Raw genomic sequence first — 16,968 nt, forward strand, 5'->3', positions numbered from 1 at the left:
GGAAACTAATAAAATAACCAAAAAAGAAGGGGATTAAAAATTTAAAAAGAAAAGAACAAAAAAGAAAAAGAAAAAAAAAGAAGAAGCTAAACCTGGTAGTCAACACCAATTGGTGAGAAAATAAATTAGTAAAAAAATGGATAAAGCCAAGAAGTTAGCAATTAGAGTTGATTGAAATAAGTCTACCCACCCATTGGAAAAAAATTCCAATGAAAATTTATTAATCAAATCAAACATACTAGCGCTGAATCTTGGGATATATATATATATATATCTTATAATATGTATACCAAGTCACCAAATGTAACAATTTAAGGAGTGAAAGTTTTGTAATTCAATTTTATACTCTTTTGTCAAAATTGGTTTTTCGATTTTTCATATGATATTCACTCATTGGATTCTTGATAGCTCACGAGCTCTATATAGTTTCTAGTAGGTCTTGGTTAAGTTGTTATAACTTATCTCGAGTGAATCACGTGCATTTTAACACCATGTTTGGATAGTGAATATTCCAGCCATCTCTCCTCTCTCTTTATCTCCCTCTATCCAAACATACCTTAACTTTGGTCGTCCCCTCCAATGAACTAAAAAACATGAATCATGCTAGAGATACAAATTATTTTACAAAATTTTTTACAAACTACTGATGTGGTAAGTGATTATTAATAAATGCAAAAGTGATATTAATGGTAAACCCAGGTGAGAACCAATAAAAGGTTGGCTATATCAACATTTTGTAAAAATATTGTAAAATAGTTTATAGCTGTAGCATTACTCAAAAAACATTGAACATCTCTATCTCGGAACAATGTATTTATCTAAAATAGCAGCAATTTTACATACTGGCTAAAGGATCGATAGTGCTGGACTGGGTTGGCAATAGTCATGTGAAGATCCATCAAAAGTGGACCTTTATGAGATGCAAGATTCTCTATGTTAAAAGTAGAGTTGATTTCATAGCTAGATGAAATTGTCAAAATGACATACACATTCCATAATTTCGATTTGACTAGATTCAAGTTTCAAAACTTTGTTTCTCAAAAAATTTCAACACTTGGAATGGTTTCACACAGAGTGCACTATATAGGCTGGTATTTTCCAAAGGGTCTATTTTGAGCCATGACACAGCTCAAAATTTTAAATTCTTTATTTGACTCTACTTTTATTGATTATAACTTGCTTGAACTTTGTTTACTTTTGTCAAGAATATGACATTTAAATCGTTCTGTTGACTAAGATTTGGTGACTCATGACAATAGATTTATTGGTCAAATTATTGGATGCACATTAGGCTATAAATAGAATGGATGCCCTTTGAAACTCTTTTGGGCGTGTGTAATCTGTAGATGCTCTTTTTTTTTAGAAGCCTAGCAGGAGGAAAAGCCCAAAGATGTGGGCAGAAGAAAAGTTGGATAGAAAATGCCATTTAGCCCAAGCGGCAGGAATAATGGATCATGGGTCCATAAAGCAAGCAAACGGACCTTGAAGAAGTAAGTGGGCCTAAGAACGCCCAGAAGAAAGAAACAACAAACCCATGGGCTGCATGGATGTAAAAAAGCAAGAATGGGCCATGACTGTCACGGCAGGCCCGAAGCAATGTAAGTAAAGAAAGTAAGGGGGAATTGAGAATCCATGAGCCTCAAGGAGGAAGAAAGAAGTGCTTGGGCCAAGGAAGCCCAAGGAGTTAGCAAAAGTCCATGAGAAGCATATAATTGGAAAAGGGCCAAGGATGCCCAAAGGAAAAGTAGGTGGGACGAAGGAGCCCACAAGTGGTAAAGGGCCCGAAGAGTTTATTGGGGCCTTCAGAAAAAGAATAAATAGAAAAACCTAGAAGAGGCCCAGTAGACTTAGGTTAAACAAATCTCACGGCAGTCATAATAGTAGGATGCGGTAGGAAAACAAATAACAACGACTGAGAGCATAAGAACATCCCACAGACGAGCAAGGCCCAGCCCCTAAGAGAAGCAAACCATAAATGCAAAGTCAAGTAAAGTAGCCCACGCCATAAGAAGTCAAAAGTGAACGGCAGACGGGGCAGATTGACTTTCAGACTGCGGCAGACACATGAGTAGCGGGCAGAATTTGAATGAGCATGAAGGCAAGGCATGCGCAAGGCCCAAGCACCACCAGCTTGTACCCAGCCAATACAAGAAATGGTGAGGTCATGGGTCAAAGGTAAAAGGGTATGGTTTGGCAGTGGGGAAGGAGGAAGACCTATTTTTGTGTTTCTTGTTCAAGCTCTTTTGGAGGCAATGTCCTATTGGGATGACATATCACCTAAAAGAGGCAAAACTGAGTTGGAACCACTAGGTGCATGCCATGAGAGATAGAGAGAAGGAGAGTATTTACACCGTGGCAGGTAAGAGTACCATAACGAGCAAGCAAACGAAAAAGCCTTCTCTGTCTAGAGAAGGTGGAGTAGCATTGGCTGGGCGAATTGACCAGTCAGTGATGGTCGGCAAAGAAATCAACTCTAGACAAAAACGGTTAAAGGCTAAAAAGGTAAAAAACTAAGCATGGCTGGCCCTATATAAGGAGCCCTATTGTGCACAGCCAAAGGGGGGACGACAACCTCTGTGAGACAAGGACTAGAATCACAAAAATAGGGAAGTAAGAAAAAGAAGAAGAAAAAGAGAGAGAAAGAATCGAAAGGAGAGTAAAAACAAAGAAAGAAAGGAAAGGATTAAGGAACATAGAGAAGAAAGAAGAGAGAACGAAGAGAGCAGAGTGGCAGACATGCACCAAATGGGTTAATTTCCCTCTCCCTCTTCAACCCATACTCTCTGATAACAAAAAAGGACTTCACTGAACCCAAGTCACTCAGGCCCGCTCCTTCAAAGTAGCTAATTTCCCTTCAAAGAGATTAGTCGCATTGAAGAAGTGGTTCCCCTTTTTGGCGCAGACTTCGCAAGATAGCTTAACGCGGCAGGCTGACATTTATTTCTTTAATATGCTTATTGTTGTCCATTCAATACTTATTCTTTTTGTTACTATTGTGTAAAACAGGCACTTTTTATCAAAGCCCACTGTCTATTTTATCTAAATCTCAAAGGGATTTCCATTATTGTCTTTGTTATATCTGCCTGCCATAGTTAAAGTAATAGCTCTGCTTGCTAGGAGTGTGTGGTCAAAAGTTTAATTAACGGGGACATTATTTGCTCGCAAGCCGGACCAAGGAGAGTTGCTCTTGGACCGGTCTCAACTCCCTGATCTAGATATATTTGGACCTAGTGTAGCGGTAGGCGGCCCAGCCCAACATTTACAAAAAAGGCCCACACATTCTCTAACATGTAAGTAATAGGATCTAGATGAAAATGCAATTTGGGCTTAAGGAACAGTACCTTTAGCTACAACTCACTAGTGCCCCTTGCCCAAATGTAGTTGGCTCAAGTAGAATTACTAATTCACCCAAAAAAAAAAAAAAAAAAAATAGAAGTGCTAAACTTTGTAAGGTCTAGGCACGTAATTAATTGCTTAACAACTTAGCACAACTAAACCAGAAATGTCTTGTAAAGAATAAATACTTTTATTCAGTAATTTATCTTTTACCTTATATTTTTTTTTCCACCTTTAAAAAAAAAAAGAATTAGGAGTGTACGCGGGTCAGATTAGACGGGTAGATGCCAATGTTTTTATTCAATTTGCCACTAGAGGGTTGGGAAAATTCCAATCCGCCATCTACCCATTGAAGTTGTTTACAAATTTTGGTGGTTTCAACTCAACGAGTTGGGCAAGTTGACATTATTCTTTTGATAAACCATAGACTATATATACTAACATACAAGAATAACCAACATTGGTACTTAAACTAATAGTATTACAAATTATAAGAAGTTAAGAATCACTAAGAGTGTTAGACGTGCTCAACAGTAAAACAAACTCTATTATTAGAAACTAAATAACCTTTAGCTTTTCAATCTAATGTTACATGTTGTTTTGTATTTGTTTGCATCTTTAGTGGTTTAATTTGAGTTTGTAGGTATAGCTGGCTTTACATGTAATACCATAACATTTTTTATAATATATAAAATGGGTCAAAAGATAAAACATTTTGTAGATTTACAAGAATATATAAAACCCAAATAAAAAAGACAAACAACATACTCAATAAAAATATAGATACAAACATTAAATTATATAAGACAAAAAAACAATTACCTTTGTGGTTGTCTAGAAGAGTATGCAGCCGATGGAATGTGAAGAATTGAAGGGATAAAAAATAAGAAAGGCTTCAATGCTGGCTGAAGGTGAAGGCTAAATACAGAGTGTATGTAGTACATGACTGAAGTGAGTTTATAGTTTCAATGTTGACTAATTGGCTCTAAAAATTGATTAGGTGAATTAATTAACTTTAAATACATATATGGTTAAAATTTTTGAACTAATGTATATTTTTCTATTTATTTATAACTAGTCGCTAACCCGTGTGATGTACGGATTAGTTGAACAAAATTTTAAATTTTAAATTAGCTTAAAGTTATGATCACTTGAAAAAATAAGTTACAATTTAAGATGGAAAAAAAAAAAATACTAACACCAATAATGTCAGACATACCATGTCTATTATCAATGGCATCCTTTCTTTAATGAAAATTAAAGTCTAGATCATTTTTTTTAGTTTAATACAATCCCTCCCATTGCTTAATTTGTTCGCAAAATCCTAGGTTTTTTCTTGCCATATAAAATGCAACCAAAAAACCCAAAAATAAGAAAATAAAAACTATAGAAGTTTTTATATAGAAAACAGTAATTATTTACACTCAGAAATGACACTGACACTCAAAAAGAGTCATTAGAGCAATAGGTTTTGGAAAAGATATATATATATATATATATATATATATATATATATATATAGAGAGAGAGAGAGAGAGAGAGAGAGAGAGAGAGAGAGAGAGAGAGAGAGAGAGAGAGAGAGAATTGGAAAAGCTAATTTAGTATTATAGGCAATAGTTATAATATTTTAACATGTAAAAGAACAACATCAAAAAGGAGTATCATATGAATAAATTGACTTCGTTAAAGAATGAAGACAAATAAATGCATTGGAAAGAATAGATTTCAGAATATATGAATGTAAAAATAAGAAGAAGGATGTACCAATTGAAAGACCATAGAGTTTTAATCGAGATAGAAGACGACCAATCTAAGAAGCACTTGGAATGCTCCTAATATTAGAAAAAATATAAGAGAAAAATAGGTTTACCTCAAAAGAACAATGCATGACTATAGCAATTGAAATTTGTCAAGACAATTTCATATATTGCAAAACATGAACCCAAAATTTAGATGTTAAAACTTCTAAAAAGCCAAAAGAAAGAGAAAAGAATTAGTGCAAAAATACCATCTTGATTTCTTTTGCCAAACCATACAAAAAAGTAAAAGCTAAGAAAAACACCATAAGAAAGTGCAAAAATAAAGCAATCTTATATTCAAGCGTGGTAGATATGAACTTTATTGATTATTCCATACCATCTTGATAAATCCGTAGAACATTTTGTTTCATATTACAATGCATTGATAGCTATTATCATGCAGAATATATGAATGTAAGAAGAAGAAGAAGGATGTAAAACTTCCCAAAATTTAGATGTTAAGACTTCTGAAAAGCCAAAAGAAAGAGTATAGAATTAGTGCAAAAATACCATCTTGATTTCTTTTGCCACACCATACAAAAAGGTAAAAGCTAAGAAAAACACCATAAGAAAGTGCAAAAATAAAGCAATCTTATATTCAAGCGTGATAGATATGAACTTTATTGATTATTCCATACCGTCTTGACAAATCCGTAGAACGTTTTTTTTCATATTAGAATGCATTGATAGCTATTTTCATGCCGTTTGTGCAATGCCCCGAAAAGCTACAAATAAAAACAAAAGTAAAAAGTAAAAAAATATGACTACATAATAGAAAAACTTGACAATTCTTATTAACAAAAACACTTCTTAGCAATCATAAATTCATAGTTCTAAATATCTAATCGATTACTGATTGTAGTTTAAAGTTTAAACTTTATAAAGTCAATTGATTTTTGCTTTGACAATTTTACTCATAGCATCAATTGTCCATTAGATTTAACAAAACAAACAAATTTTTTTTTTAAAAAATTTTGTATCAACCCAGAATCATCACTCTAACAATCATGTCGTGTGGAAATCAAACAAAAGAGTAAAGACTTATTGGCACACCACTATAAAATCAAGCAGAAAAGAAACACCGAAACAGATCTAGCCCACAATACTTAAAAGGATTGATAGCACGCATATCCAATCACATATGATATGAATATTTAGAACAAACTCATATAAAAATAATCGTAGTGCCTCTGAATCAGGATTGTACTAAAACACAAATTAACACCGAAGTAAAAATAGAGGATTGAACATGGCAGTAGATCATATATCTCATATATTACGACACACATATTCATGTTAGCATGATACCACCGAATGTGATCTAGTGACTGTGGTTTGGTTTGGCGATTGACAAGTTGAGGAGTGAACGTGAGTCTATCGTTTGGACCATGTGATAGTATTCAATTTAATTCTTAATAAACCCTAAGAGCATCCACATTGAATAGGGCATATGGCAAATGTAAGCCCAATTTGCAATTGAAGCCCAAAAACAGCACTCCATCGATTATGCTAAAACCCAACAATTGCAAATTTTTTTGCAATTCAACTACAGTGTAATTCTAAATGTAGAATACACTGTAGCTGAATGGTAAATGAAAATAGTATTATTTAATTCTCTCTCTCTCCTCCTTTTTATTAAAAAATTCCTATTCTTTCTCTCTCTCTCTCTCTCCCGTTATTTCTCTGATCTCTGTTCCTTCTCTCTTCAGTCTTCAGACCCAAAACCATCTGTTCCTTCTCTCTTCAGTCTTCAGACCCAAAACCCAGAAACACCACACCACGGCGAGACACCACACCATGGCGAGCCACCACACCACGGCAGATCGGCCTGGCTAACGGCGGCGACGTGGCTTGGTTTCTCTCTCTCTGGTTGAGGGCGGCGACATGCATCGGCTATTCTTTCTCTCTCCTTTCTCTCTCTCTCTCCCGTTATTTCTCTGATCTGTTCCTTCTCTCTTCAGTCTTCAGACCCAAAACCCAGAAACACCACACCACGGCGAGACCACACCACGGCGAGCCACCACACCACTGCAGATCGGCCTGGCTAACGGCAGCGACGTGGCTTGGTTTCTCTCTCTGGTTGACGGCGGCGACATGCATCGGTGTTGGTTTGGATTGATTGGGTTGGATTTTTGGAATGCTGTGTATTTTTGGATTGGCTTGCTGTGTATTTTTTTTTTTTTTTTTGGTGGTGTTGATGATCGGAGAGGGTGGTGTGGATGGTCTGGGTTTTTTTTTTTTTTTGGGGTTGTGTTGTTTTGGTTGTGGGTTTTTTGTTGGTGTTGACAGAGAGGGTGGAGGTGGTGTTGTTGTGTTCATGGTGTGGTTCTGGAATAGAAAGAAAAAATAAATAATGTGTTTTTATAGTAGATGATGGTGATTGTTTGATATATTATTTTATTGGGTAGAAATAATATTTTAATAAGTAGGATAGGAAAATAAAAGTTTGGATGTGGAAGTGTTGCAAAATTGTATTGTATAATTGATAAAGTGACTTTTTGAATGGTAAAATAGGATAGAATTAGAAAAAATGAATGTGGATGCTCTAATAGTGATGTAGTGACCAGAGAATTAGAGAAGGAGATAAGGAAGAGTCCAAAACAAAATAGAAAGCTATATGAGAGAGGAGGTGTTTGCCTTTGAATACATCTTAAAAGTCCTAAATCAAATTAAAAAATATAAATAAAAAATGCTGATGTGAAAAATTGTGGGAGTTTCAGAGACTTCGGTTATATATATATATATATATATATATATATATATATGTATATATATATATATATATGTATATATATGAAGCAGGTGGTTTGGGTTGTAGCGGGTTAGCAATGTTTCAATTTGTTACCCAACCCAATCCGCTATTAGGGTCTAATCCACCCAACCCAAACCGCCCAACTTAATGACCTGTATGGGCAGGCGGGTCAAGCGAATATTCTGCACACCCCTAATTTGAATAGATATAGAGAACTAGTAGTGGTTTTGTACATATGTACCTAACGATACACTACCAGTTTTCTCAACAACAATTTCTAACACTTTTTTTCATTTAGCATCATCCTCTTTATCGATTTTTACTTGGAGATTTTGATGGCCTTGTAGTGAAAGAGGGCCTCATTTGGACAATTTGTTCTTCATCAACTCCCATTTTCTTGGCATAAAGCCCAGCCTCAAAGAAGCGTTTTATAGCATCATCTAGCCGCAATAGCTGCAATAGCTCTTGCTGGAATTCAATCACCTTGGCCTCTTTATTAGCCTCAGTACTCTAATCTTCACTGGAGTAGGAAGTTGCACTATTGAAATAGCAAGAGAAAGTATTGTGATTAATTCAAAGAGACCACAATAGGTCAAGACATTTACAAGAATAAGTCTAGGGAAGCAACAATTTTCACGACTATTTACATGACATTCTATAATTGGTACATAATGAAAATGCTAGCAACGCTTGACTGTCAGTCAGGTAAATGAAAAATGTTATGTCACTAGCATATATAATTATGGGTTTTTTCCCCTAGCATCGTAGTATTTCTATTTTAACAAAGCATTCGCATTAGTTAATGTAAAAATTCATGTCTATTTTAACATGAGAACTAACATTTTCTATTTTACATAATTATTGTTTTAAAATACCTACATTAAATTATTTATTTTACACTACATTTTATTAAAATATTATATTATATTTTTATCCATTTTTTTGTTACTCTTTCAAATTATCTCTATGTGTATATGAGTAAAGAAGTATTAAAAAAAATATTTGCATATTAATAGTAACTATGAATATATTACTAAATTTACATAGAATGATGTGAGTGATTTTTGGAGTTTAATATGACTAACCCGAGCAGCCAGTTCAGGGTTCTGTTCTTGTTTGGACAAGTCCTTCAAAGGAGCCATCCCATTCAACCCTCTTGGTTAGAAAGGGTGAGGACAAGGTGAAAAGCTTCTTCACTGTTGCTGGGATGGATGAGTGCTCATATTCTGATGTTGGAAATGGTGAACCATTGGGCCCATGGACAACTGTATCATTACCACCATCACAAGTTGTAAACTATACACCAAAAATATCAGTATAATAATAATGACTAGGGTTTCGCACCATGCTTTTGGACAAAAGAGATAAAAACGTAAAAGTAACAGGTGAGATTCCCAGAATTCCAATGTCTGCCATTTATACTATTCTTAAAAAGCAGTGTGAAAATGGAAGCTTCTATACATGACTTGGGCCTAGCTGAAAGCATGACATAATGGTAACCGGAAGATCTTAAAGATACAAATTGGAAATGATATATGATTGTTGTCAGAGGACTATGACTAATATATAGTATGTGAATTAAAAATTTTATTTCACAGAAACTCTTACAAACAAGAATAAAATAGATATAGTAAAAGAGAAATAGTATATAACAACTCAAAATATCATTCATAAAAATAAAATAAAAATCTCAAAATATCAACACAATTGTAAGGGATATATTTTTATATAATTGACATATTCTTTGACAAAACGCACTTGTATTTGTGTAAATTTAAGTAGGTTCAAGATGATCATTACAAGTGGTTATATTGAAGACATGAAGATTATTCAATCAAGAACTACTAAAGAAAAGTGCAATCTGCAGGTCTTGATACCTCCTTGATAGAAGCTCGATCTGTCAAGATTTATTAAAACTCGACACATGTCTCGATCTATTGAGTTTATGGGATTCAGACTATAGCCAGCAAAATTTTTATTCTAAAAGGCTATTTGTTTATGGGTTTATATAATCCTTATTGGACTAGGGAAGCCCAAGGTTTGTGTTTACCTATTTGGGAATAAGAGAGTCCATTGAGCTCCTATTTAAACAAGAAGGTGGAAAAATAAAAACCTAACCCTAGAGAGCTTCATAAGGTTTTTGTAAGGACATAATTTGCACCCAGACCTAACCGTGTGAAGGGTACAGGCCCAAAAAGCCTTATACAATGAAATTTGTAGAGCGTGGGCTTGAAATCTAGGTTCTATGGATATTAGATAACAAGTCTGATGGGTTAGATCGCCAATACATGTGCAATGAAATGATTATATGACAGAAACTCTCATCGGACGTAAGCCGAGGATAGCTTGTATTGCCTTTTCTTTTTTAACAATAGATTACAATTGAAGGTGGTGTGTATAGTGTTTTCTCTTTCTTTCTCCGATCCCTTTCCTTGAATGCCTTTCTTTTCCCTTTATATCATCTTTCTTCTTCCCATGATCTTTCACGTATGGACCAGATTACCCATCTAGATACTTGTCCCATCCATCGCCTTCTTGAAATCCTTAAACAATAGTTGTAATACTGATCACTACTGTTCAGAGGTCATTTCCCCATTAATGCGGCCAGAGAGGTAGGTGCAGAGTCTTTAATGCAGTGGTAGCAGCTTTCTCTAAGATATTTCTTATTCACACCTTCCCCCGATGCTCATGCAGAACACATCCTCCCTTACCAGACCTCCTAGAATTCCCTTATATACATCAAGGTGTGTGGCATAACCTTTACTTCATATAGCCAAGGAGATCTCTCTTCTCGGACCATTTCAACCAACTTCTTTTCTTAACAATTTGCTTACGGGCTTTTATATTTAGTATAGTGATTACCACTAAGATCTCCTCGAATGAGTTAATATCCTTGGACCAAGCCCAAGGCCTATAAACACATTCTGACCCTTCTGCCCCCACAATAGCCCCTCAAAAATTCATTCTTTCTCCCACCCGAGGGGAAAAATGAAGTTTTGATTCAACACCACCACTTTCGCACGCTTGTAGAACCGTTACACATGAGGATGTTATCTCACTTCTTTTGAAACTGCTCCTGACGCCTCGAAATTCATAATGCCCCCATTAATTGCTCTAAGTAACGCTCTGTCCCTATGTCGAACGGTGAGATGCACATCTAACGGTTCGGGTTTTTCCTCAAAATTTGGTCCGGATAACTCCTATTCAATGCCGCCTCCTAAACATCAAAACGCCTAGGAAGTTGCGATTTAACTCATTACGCCGGAAATAAATCAAATCTCTAAACTTCCTCTTTCTCTCCTTCACTAAGAAGCTCACGAAGAATTGTCTACTCATTTTCCCGTAAGTTCTTACTCTCTTATTAAGCTCCTTTTCTCCTTGGCTATAGTCCTCAGCCATTAACTGCATCCTTTCCCTTTCTAAATTTCCATTTTCATTCCAACCAAATAGGTAGATTCAAGTGTCTAGTAGATACCGACGCCGGTATGGAGGGTTTTCGAGCCAAATACCATATCCCTCAAGAAGTGGGCTTAAGATATTGCCCCTCAGAAGCCATAGTTGATGATAGGAAAGAAGGAGAAGTCATCATTCCCATAATCGCCTTTTTAGAGGGTGGGATGACACTTCCCATGAAGAATGTAACTAGTGAATACTTACGTAATCATAGATTATGCCCATGGGTTTAAATCTCACATGGCATGATGTCGTTCACATGTTCGAATGCCATCAACTTAAAAGCGTAGGTTACTACCTTAAATCTAGGTCTAGCATTGTTAGACTCATATTGTGTCTTCCCAAATCTAACAAAGGCATGAAGGATGACTATTTAATCGCCTTCGGGAGATGGTCCGACGGTCCTCGTTGTCTAGTTAAATGGGAAAAACCAGGTGTGATTCCTTAGGGTTTAGATTCCCTAGCCTGGGATTTAGTTCTCCTAACTTCATCACCTGGATTCAGACTATATTTTATCATTCTTTGCATTTAACATTTTTCCTGATTTAAACCTATTTGACTTCTCGGATATTTTCTTTGTAGATAAACAACACGTATCACCCCGTCTAAGCCTTATCAACGCCGTGGACCTCAATAATGTCTTAAGATCCGAGGTATTCGTAAGTGAAGACCTACAAGTGAGAGTGGCTCATCTCATATTGGGATACGAACCCTTGTCGTCCACCTACCAAGATATAGGCAGCACGATATTATGGGAGACCGAAGACGCAGGAGAATAGACGTCTCGAAACCAGATTTCCTTGCTCCATATGATTTACCAGACGACCCTTCCGTCATCCTATATGCTCGCCCACTAAAAGCTGTTCCTCTTTCGGCGCAACCTGAAGCAACAACCATCTGAGAAGAACCCACATCTCCTCGCCTATCTCTTGAAGAAGAAATAGATTAGTTTCGACTTGAGGAAGCGGAGAAACCTCTAGAAGGCCACATTGTCAACATCTTGGACGAAGAAAACGAATCCAATGAGGGCTCTTGTTCCCAGGGTATCCAGGGTTTCATATCTGCGCGTATTGATAGTAGCGACGAGGAGGAAGAAGAAGAGATGTCTCAAAATCCAGGGCCAAGATTGAAGGATCTTCTTAGCAGGAGGAGTAAGCAAGTCAATGTGAAGGGCACTTCGGGATCTCAACCTCCTGCCAACCTTCCTCCTCCTCCCCCTCCCCCAGGTGCCATTCTTCATGTGCCCAACCTCAAGAAGAAAAGAGCGAATGAGGTTGAAAAAGGGGACTTGGCCCAAAAGAAGAAACAGAAGCAAGAAAAAGCTGGAAAAGGCCAAGTTAAAGCTTCCTTCATGGAGAGTAGGGACAGCCATGAATTGGCTGAGGTGCGCCAAGCTTAGTCCCATTGGTCTCCTTCACTAGAATTGGAGGGGCTCCCATCGCCACGCTTCCATTAGAGAATTCCAAAAATGGCACTCTCACTACCTAGCTGAAGCCTTGGAACAACCCCTCTTCTTACTGAAGGACATGAAGGCTCTAGAGAACATGAAACAACAACAACTCTTCCTTTCCCTAAAAAGGGATTTAGCTTTGGTATGTGTAATTCAACTATCTCCACTTTTTTATTTCTATTATGTTCTTTATGTAAATTTTCTCATATATACTTTCCTATTATCCTCATCACAATGTACCTGTTCACCATTTTCTCATAGGCCATCTAGGAGGTTTTTGCCGTTGAAAAATAGGTAGAAGATGCTCGGAACAAGGTTGACGCTGAGATCAACGTCAGAGTTGAGACCGAGAGAGCTCTGGGCTGGGTCGAGCAGGAGAAGAAAAGATTGCTGACAAGCTGATAGAAGAGGGGCAGCTAAGGAGAAAAGCTGAGGCTGGGCTTAAAATAGCCGAGAAGCAGGTAGAGGATCAGCATAAGCAGCTTCTTGCTAAAGGACAAGAGCTAGCCACTGCCTAAAAGGACATTCTGCATTTGAAGAGTGAGTTAACTTAGGCCCAAGAGGCAACCCGCACTATCAAGGAGACTGTGGATGCTGCTTCGCTGGCTTCTTACAATAGGGGGGTTAAAGAGATTGAGACTCGGTTGACAGAAGAACTGGCTGAGGTGTGTAGGGAATATTGCTAGCAAGTGTGGATAGAAAGCCCTCAATATTGCAGGGGTCCCTGCCACCTCAGAATGGAGAAAAAAATGAGAACATATGGGTTCCCCCTGACATCCGCGTGATTGAAGCCATACCTCTTCCTCCCACCTAAACCTTAGCTGTTCAAGGCTCACTTCCAACCACTGAAGCACTCATAGGCTCTGATTAGGTTGCAGCCTAAGCTAAAGTGACTGATAAGGATCTGAATAAGAAGGCTGACCAGGTTGATCCTCCATTCATGGCGAAAGACACAGGAAAGCAAATTATGACCTTGTCCGAGATCAAGCCTTCAAGCGCTCCCTTAGTTATCAAGGAAGTGGCTCCTAAACCCAAAGGGACTGAACAAAAAGGGGTAAAGGATAAAACAAAGGGAACTAAGACCAAGTCCAAAGAGGACCCTCCAGCGAAGACTAAGACATGAGCAGCTTAGAGCTTTCTCTCTCTCTCTCTCTCTCTCTCTCTCTCTCTCTCTCTCTCTCTCTCTCTCTCTCTCGACCTTTTGCTTAATTTCCAAATAGCACTTCTTTATTTCTGTTCCTTTTTTTTTTTTTTTTTGTTATTTTCAATGTAATTAGATACATTCATAATGATAAATTCAAGATTTTAACCTTTACTTCTTTACAAATTTCACTCATTGGAAATATTTAATTCTTACTCTTATTACAATTAATGTACACAATATGAATGGCTTAGTGCGCAAAGGAACAAGATAGGTCTTAAGAATGCATTAAATAATAACAACAGTTTGTTCTAGAGATAATTTCATTTTTTGGACTTACGCCTTCAATAAATAATTTGTATGGTGGAACTAGGTCATGCAGCAGCACATAGTTAAGTACGTAAAGCATTCATAAATTCAAAACAATAGGAACATGGTCTAAAGCTAGACTTAATATGAAACTTAGGCATAGAATAACTCACAAACCTTGCCAAAGTATATGGTCCGAGAGCTAAATATAGCCAAAATTCTGCTTGATCCTTAGAAAGTTGGGCAGAAACGTTAGCTTTTCCCAAAGCAAATAATCTGAGAACCATACACAATTTAGGTTCTATCTAACATTTTAGATGATCCGAGGACCAGACATAACTAAGGTTATGTTTAACACTTAAAAAGAATATCAATTTCTACAAGGTATATGGTCCGAGGAGCCATGCATGACCAAGTTTTTGTTTGATATTTAGAAAAATGAACTAAAATGTTAATTTTCCCAAAGTAGATGATTCAAGGACCAGATGTAACTAAAGTTCTGTTTAACACTTAAAAAAAATATCAATTTCTACGAGGTATGTGATCCGAGGACCCATGCATGACCAAGTTTCTGTTTGATACTTAGGAAAATGAACTAAAATGTTAATTTTCTCAAAGTAGATGATCCGAGGACCAAACGTAACTAAGGTTTTGTTTAACACTTAAAAAGAATATCAATTTCTACAAGAAATGTGGTTCGACGAGTCATGCATGACCAAGTTTCTGTTTGATACTTAAAAAAACTAATAATCAACTTAACACAATGATAACAAAAATGAGATGGCAAAAGTCTCTTTTATTAATAATAGTACATTCGTAGGTTATTTACATTCCAAGGACATTGTAAAACCCTTTCATCTAAATCTGCAAGATAGTATGCCCCTATGCCAGCTACTGACGTGATACGATAATGTCCTTCCCAGTTAGGTTCTAATTTTCCCCATGCTGGGTTCTTGGCTGTACCCATGACTTTTCTTAATACCAAATCACCAGGGGCTAATGGCCTTAACTTCATATGGGAATCATATCCTTGCTTGAGTTTATGCTGATAATACGCTAACTGAACCATGACATTCTCTCGTCGTTCCTCAACTAGGACTAGGCCTTTCTCCAGCAAATTGTCGTTATTACCTGGGATGAACGAGCTTGTCCTCAGTGTAGGAAACCCAATCTCCAGAGGGATCACAACCTCAGCTTCATAAGTCATAGAAAAGGGTGTCTCTCTAGTGGATCTTCGAGGCGTAGTTCGATACGTCCACAAAACGTGCGGCAATTCTTCTACCCACCTCCCTTTAGAATCATCAAGCCTTTTCTTGAGTCCATTGACTATAACTTTGTTTACGGCCTCGACTTGCCTATTCTCTTGCGGATAAGTTAGAATGGAATATTTATTCATAATGCCCAAATCACCACAATACTTTTTGAAGGCTTTACTATCAAACTGTAGGCCATTATCTGAAATAAGAGTATAAGGGATTCCAAACTAGTGACAATATTTTTTTAGACAAACTTCTTTGCATCCACATCCCTGATGTTTGACAATGGTTCAGCTTCAACTCACTTAGTGAAGTAATCTGTTCCGACAAGCAACCATCTTCTGTTCCCTGCTGCCTTTGGGAAAGGTCCTACAATGTCCAAGCCCCATTGAGCAAAAGGCCAAGGACTAGACAGAGGATTAAGGACACCCCCTGGTTGATGAATGTTGGGAGCATACCTATGACACTGGTCGCACTTTCTTGCATAATCCTGTGCTTCTCTCTGTATATTGGGCCACCAATGTCCCTAGGTAAGAGCTCTATATGCCAAAGACCTTCCTCCCATGTGACTTCCATAAATCCCTTCATGCAACTCTTCCAAAAGTAACTTTGTTGTTTCAAGATGCACACACAACAAATATGGTCCTAAAAAGGAGCATTTGTATAACTTTTGATCATCGGATAACCAAAATCGAGGTGCCTTCCTATGTATTTTGTTCGCTTCAGATTTCTCCTCGGGCAAGACATCACCCCTAAGGAAGGACACTATAGGGTCCATCCAACTAGGTCCTACCCTTATTTGATGAACCCGAATAGTGTCAACACTCATTCCAAAGGGCTTGAACAAATCTTCAACAAGGATAACCCGAGGTGGAATTTGTGCCGAGGGTGTTGCAAGGGTAGCCAGAGAATCGACATGGGTATTCATACTCCTTAAGACATGCAACAAGATAAAAGATTCAAACCTTGATTGTAAATACCTGGCCCGGGTTAGATATTCTTGCATTCTTGGATCTCTAGCCTCCAATGTCCCTTCTACTTGGCTCACGACTAATTGCGAATCTGAGAACATTTGCACTGATTTCCCCCCCATTTTCTGAACCATATCCATTCCAACCAATAAAGCTTCACATTTCGCCTCATTGTTGGTGGCCGAGAATCCCAACCTTAAGGACTTCTCAAAAGTAAGCCCCTTAGGGGACACTAGAACTAGTCCCACACCAGATCCTCTCTGATTCGTTGCTTTATCCACATATACTTTCCATGTCACAGGCTCCTTGCACAAGATCATGTCAACTGACTTTTCATCCATGTCCAACCCCTTAGCATTATCTTCTAATGACGGCTCAACAAACTTCATGACCAAATCAGCAAGCACTTGACCCTTCATGGAGGTTCGAGGCATATACTTGATGTCAAAATCCCCTAAGATGGTGCCCCACTTAGCAACCCTACTCATGTAATCAGCACTT

The sequence above is a fragment of the Castanea sativa genome, chromosome 8 (assembly GCF_040712315.1).
Source record: "Castanea sativa cultivar Marrone di Chiusa Pesio chromosome 8, ASM4071231v1".
NCBI classification, from domain to species: Eukaryota; Viridiplantae; Streptophyta; class Magnoliopsida; order Fagales; family Fagaceae; genus Castanea; species Castanea sativa.